Here is a 6,167-nt window from a genome sequence, read left to right on the forward strand (position 1 = left end):
AAAATGGTAAAAATAAACTTATTTAGAAAACATCTTCTTTATTTATCTGGTGTTAGACACTCATTGCTTCCACACCTTGGCAACTATAAATAATGCTCCATAAACATTGGCTTGCAAATGTCTCAGTGTTCTCATTTTCTTTGGATAAATAACAAGGAGTGGAATTGCTGGATAATACAAAACGTCTATTTATAGTTTTTGAGGAACTGTCATATCTTTTTCTATAGTGGCTGCACCAATTTACATTCCCAGCAACAGTATACTAGTGTTCCCCTTTGTCCATATCCTCTCAACATTTGTTTGTGGTCTTTTTGATCATAGCCATTCTCACAGGTATGAGGTGGTATCTCATCGCAGATGGACCTGGAGGATATCATGCTAAATGAAATAAATCAGAGATATAGAAGTACTATATGTCATCATATATATATGGAAGCAATAATATAAAATAAATAATGAATATAGCAAAACAGAAACAAGCTTACACAATTAGAGAAAAATTAGTGGCTACCAGTAGGAAGAGGGAAGGGGAAGAAGCAAGATAGAGGAATCCAGCCCTTCTCATTCTCTGTGAAGGTATGTGAATGGGATTATGCTACATTTCTTTTCCATTTCACAAGATTTCTATTTCTTTAATATATGCTAAATTAAGGGTTGGAATTGTGGTGCTTGAGAAGACTCCTGAGAGTCCCTTGGACAACGATGATATCAAACCAGTCAATCCTAAAGGAAATCAACCATGAAAATTCATTTGAAGGACTATTGCTTAAGCTGAAGTTCCAATACTTTGGCCACATGATGCAAAGAGTCAACTCACTGGAAAAGGCCCTGATGCTGGGAAATATTGAAGGCAAAAGGAGAAAGGGGGTGGAAGAAGATGAGATGATGAGATAGTATCACTGACTCAATGGACATGAATTTGAGAAAACTCTGGAGGACAGTGGAAGACAAAGGAACCTGATGTGGTAAGTAGGACACAACTTAACAACTGAACAAGGGTTGGGACATCCTTTCTTTTAATGTTTTTAATCTAATATACTGAAGAGAAATATCTTAAAGTTATTGATGTCTGGATGTTATTATCCCTTATTTCTTAAGCTACTAGAAGTGTCCTATGTTATTTACACTGCTTTGGTACAATTCTCATGTCATCATTTAGCCTCATATCTCCTTTCATTCAGTCACATTTCTTTTGGGTCTTATATACTGCTCTCCTTGTGTTGGGTCTTCAGTTCAGTTCAGTCACTCAGTCGTGTCTGACTCTTTGCGACCCCATGAATCGCAGCACGCCAGGCCTCCCTGTCTATCACCAACTCCCGGAGTTCACTCAAACTCACATCCATCGAGTCGGTGATGCCATCCAGCCATCTCATCCTCTGTCGTCCCTTTCTCCTCCTGCCCCCAATCCCTCCCAGCATCAGAGTCTTTTCCAATGAGTCAACTCGTTGCATGAGATGGCCAAAGTACAGGAGTTTCAGCTTTAGTATCATTCCTTCCAAAGAACACCCAAGGCTGATCTCCTTTAGAATGGACTGGTTGGATCTCCTTGCAGTCGAAGGGGCTCTCAAGAGTCTTCTCCAACATCACAGTTCAAAAGCATTGATTCTTTGGCACTCAGCTTTCTTCACAGTCCATCTCTCGCATCCATACATGACCACTGGAAAAACCATAGCCTTGACTAAACGGACCTTTGTTGGCAAAGTAATGTCTCTGCTTTTCAATATGCTATCTAGGTTGGTCATAATTTTCTTCCAAGGAGTAAGTGTCTTTTAATTTCGTGGATGCAATCACCATCTGCAATGATTTTAGAGCCCAAAAAGATAAAGTTACGTGCTGATATAATTGATACCAAATTAATCAGCTTGGATCATGCCACAATTCATGATAAAATTAGTATCTTTTTGTCCATCTCAACAATTTTCTAAAAGAAAAACTTTGTTCACTATGGTAGATCTAATGAAATTATATACCTTTAACCTGAAATTTTAAAATGAATCTTTGAATAATTAAATAAATGGAATCATGGCCCTCCAATTGTTCTTGTATACTGTCTCATAGATTTTTAATAACCTCAGTCCTCTCTAGGTATATTCACCCTTCATATGCTATTACAATATGCTAAACAAGTCGGTTTTATTGCATATAATTAGTGCTTCTGTTCCTTAATCTCAAGGGAAACTTTGTTTTTCCCTTTGTTGTTTTGGTGCTTTTCCCTTTTCAATGAATCCCTTGAGTGTGTAATTAAATAAGTGATAAAAGAAAGCTCACTATTTTCATGGGTGAAATTAACTATAATATAACTCCTTACTTGGAGGATATGCTAACACTTTTGTTAAATATTCTTGGATTTTTTTTTCTATTTGCATTTCCAAATGTAAAGAATATAGAATACATTATATTAATAGTACATATGATATCATTTAAACATAGTCACAGTAAATTCTACAGTATTTATCTTTATTGGGTTAGAATCAAATAAAGTAATTATTTCTACCACCCAAGTCCAGAATGTTGGCTTAAATTCAAACTTATAAGAGTGAGATGGGAGGTGGAAAATTCGGAGAACCAGAGAGTACACTCCACCTTTTGGCACTGACTTGCAACTTAAAAGTAACTTTTCTTTCAATATCTAACTGAAATAATACTGTATGTACTTTGACTACATTGATAATTCATGTATTTTTTTCTCCCTTTTCACATATTAAAAGAAAATACAGGAAAATATAGGAACTAAGGTAAGTGCTTTAGAGTTTGGGTCTTTTATTTTTAGTTGTAAATTAAGGTACTTTTTGTGGGAATCAAAGGCAGAGATTTATAAGCAGATTGATTTTTTCTTTCTGGATAATCATTTTTGCATTCTTTCTTGTATAGAAATATGTAAAGGATGCTTATCCAAAAATGCTTCTAAATCTTTCCATTGTTTTTTTTTATTATTAATTGCATAAATTTAACATAACAATGGATATGTTGAGGAAAGAAGACTAATAAAATGATCTCAATAGAGACAAATCTTCACTCTATGGCCACAGTTTGGCCACATTTAATTATCAATTTCTTTTTGCCTGACTGCATCCTCTGACGGAGAAGGCAGTGGCAACCCACTCCAGTACTCTTGCCTGGAGAATCCCATGGACGGAGGAACCTGGTAGGCTGCAGTCCATGGGGTCGCTAAGAGTCGGACACGACTGAACGACTTCACTTTCACTTTTCACTTTCATGCATTGGAGAAGGAAATGGCAACCCACTCCAGTGTTCTTGCCTGGAGACTCCCAGGGATGGGGGAGCCTGGTGGGCTGCCATCTATGGGGTCACACAGAGTCAGACACGACTGAAGCAACTTAGCAGCAGCAGCAGGAGCATCCACTGAAGTGGTATTTTTCCATTCATTATTAAAAAATAAAAGTTATTGAGATGCTGATTACATGAGAATGGATGATAAAAGAACAAATTATTTTGATTTAGCACCAATTATACAAAGAAATTTTAGACACATGAAAAACAATCACTCTAAATATTTTTCACTTGATTCTGGAAAACACTGTGATATTCAGATAAATCCTCTGATCTAAGTCAAATTTTATTTTATTTTTTAATCAAACTAGGAAAAAACTGCTAAGGAAGCAACACATAATTTTTCCAATCTGACATAAACTAAGAACCTAGGAACTCAGGAAAAGAAATAAAACATAAAAGACTGCTAAATATTGAGAAAAAGTCATCACCAGGAATTCAATTTCACAATGATAATTCTCTAAGTAGAATACTGGAGTGAGTTGCCATGCCCTCCTCCAGAGGATCTTCCCAACCTAAGAACTGAACCAGCATCTCTTATATATCCTGCATTGGCAGGTGGATCCTTTACCATAAGCACCACCTGAGAAGCCCCAATATCTATTGTACTGAGTCTTAAATATAATGTGTGACATTTGCCCTTTCTTTTAAAAAAAATTTCTATATGCCCTCCTCACACATAATTTCCATAGATTTAAGAGAATTTACAAACATTCTGAAATCTATTCATGTTCCTAAGGCCAAGACCTTGTACTGGATATTTGTTATGATAAAGTTTAAAAGAGCAAAGGCAGGAAAGTAAAAGCCTTTGTGTTCAACTTCCAACTGAATTACTAACATGGTACTTCCTCAATGAGCTATGAAATTGTAATCTTTGTAGAAATACAAATGCTTAGAACTCACCCAAGGTATTCAAATGGATTGTATCTGTTGTGTCTTGGACATTTGTCTTCATTAAAGGTTCACCAGGTTTCTGTTTGAAAGCTGAGATTTAGATACATACCCCAAACACTTTGAGATCATTTTTTTTTTCTCTAAAAAGTGGGAATGGTAACATTCTACTCAAAGAGGATTGTAGGGATTTTAACAAGAAAATTTATGTACATCCCCAAACACTGTGCCTGGCACATTGTTGGTACTGAAAAACGTTAGCTTCTCTCTTCTCCATTCTTATTGACTCTTAGAGGCAATCCTGACCATTATGTTGTTTAGCTCTTTCTGTCTATCTTTCATAAAACTCCTATGAGGTAAATGAGGAACCAATCAATGCAAACAGAATTCATTATTTTGGGGACTGACAGATGACCTTGTGCTGTAGATTGTTTTTCTCTTTCTATTTTTTTACCTATGTGTTGAGTGTGACAGGAAACTTAAACATTACCATTCTCAATATTGTGGATTCCCACCTTAAGACACCAATGTATTTCTTGCTACAAAACTTCTCCGTTTTAGAAGTCTCATTCACAACTGTTTATATATTCCAAGGTTCTTGGTGAGCCTGTTACAAAAGACAGAACTATTAGCTCTATGAGTTTTATGGCTCAGTTTTTTTTGTTTGTTTGTTTGTGTGTTTTTAATCTTTCTGGGAGTCACTGAATTTTACCTTCTGGCTGTTATGTCCTATGATTCTTACATGACCATATCTAAACCCCTCCATTACACCTCTCTCATGAGCAATAGAGTTTGCCACCAACTTGTACTCAGCTCTTGGGCAACTGGATTCCTGATGATCTTTCCTCCAGTGATCTTAGGGCTCAAGTTGGAATTCTGTGATTCCAATGTCATTGATCATTTTATTTCTGATTCTTCTCCCATTCTACAGATACCATGTTCAGATACACATTTCCTAGAGCTGATGTCTTTATTTTTTGGCTGTGGTGACACTGATGGTCACATTGATGCTAGTGATTCTCTTCTATGTGTGTATCATCAGGATAATTCTCAATTCCCTTTTGCACAACAAAGAACCAAAACCTTTTCTACCTGTTCTTCCCACATGATTGTAGTTTCCATTTCTTATGGAAGCTGCATCTTCATGTACATAAAACTACCAGCCAATGATAGAGTGACTTTAAGCAAAGGAGTAGCTGTGTTCAATACCTCAGTTGCCCCTTTGATGAATCCTTTCAATTATACCCTAAGGAACCAGCAAGTGAAACAGGCCTTTAAGGACATGGTCCAGGAAGTTTGGTTTTCTTCAAATAAATGAGAAAATTCTAAAGTGTATGAAGAAAAACAATGGGGGAAAAAGGTTGCCCTTTTAATCTTGGTCTAGTTTGTCCTCCTTTGTACATATTTTTAGATTATATTAGCCATTTCAGCCAATCTGGGGCCTCCTTCCATGTTATCATTTCTTGCTAGAAATTCTGTTCTACAAACCTATTCCTTTATGGACTTTAGATATGCAGAATTTTTAATGTGATATTTTTCACAGATCATATTGCAAGAAACAAATGCTTTCAGTAAGGCTCTGTATAAGCTGTGTTAGGTATCTTTCCACAATTTGGCATAAGAATAGAATATTTGTTGCTGAAATTATATTTTTAGAAGAAAAAGGACTATTTGAAAAAATCACAAAATCAATTATTTAGTCAAGAATAGTTCAACTATATGATATAGCATATCCTCCTGAGATTATTGTTTCATGTGTCATATTTTTAAATGTGTGAGCATACTGTACAAATTATAAAATATAATATAATTGGTTACTATTTTACAAAATACTTTGTCTCTCAGTAAGATAAAACATTTTGATTCCTTCTTATGTAATGAATAAGAAAAATAGCAATCAAATTCTGTATGATCCCAAATGAAAATATTTTTATTATTATTCTAAATTTTTTAATTTCTGAAAGAGATACAAACCCAATCATCAG

The sequence above is a fragment of the Bubalus bubalis genome, chromosome 4 (assembly GCF_019923935.1).
Source record: "Bubalus bubalis isolate 160015118507 breed Murrah chromosome 4, NDDB_SH_1, whole genome shotgun sequence".
NCBI lineage: Eukaryota > Metazoa > Chordata > Mammalia > Artiodactyla > Bovidae > Bubalus > Bubalus bubalis.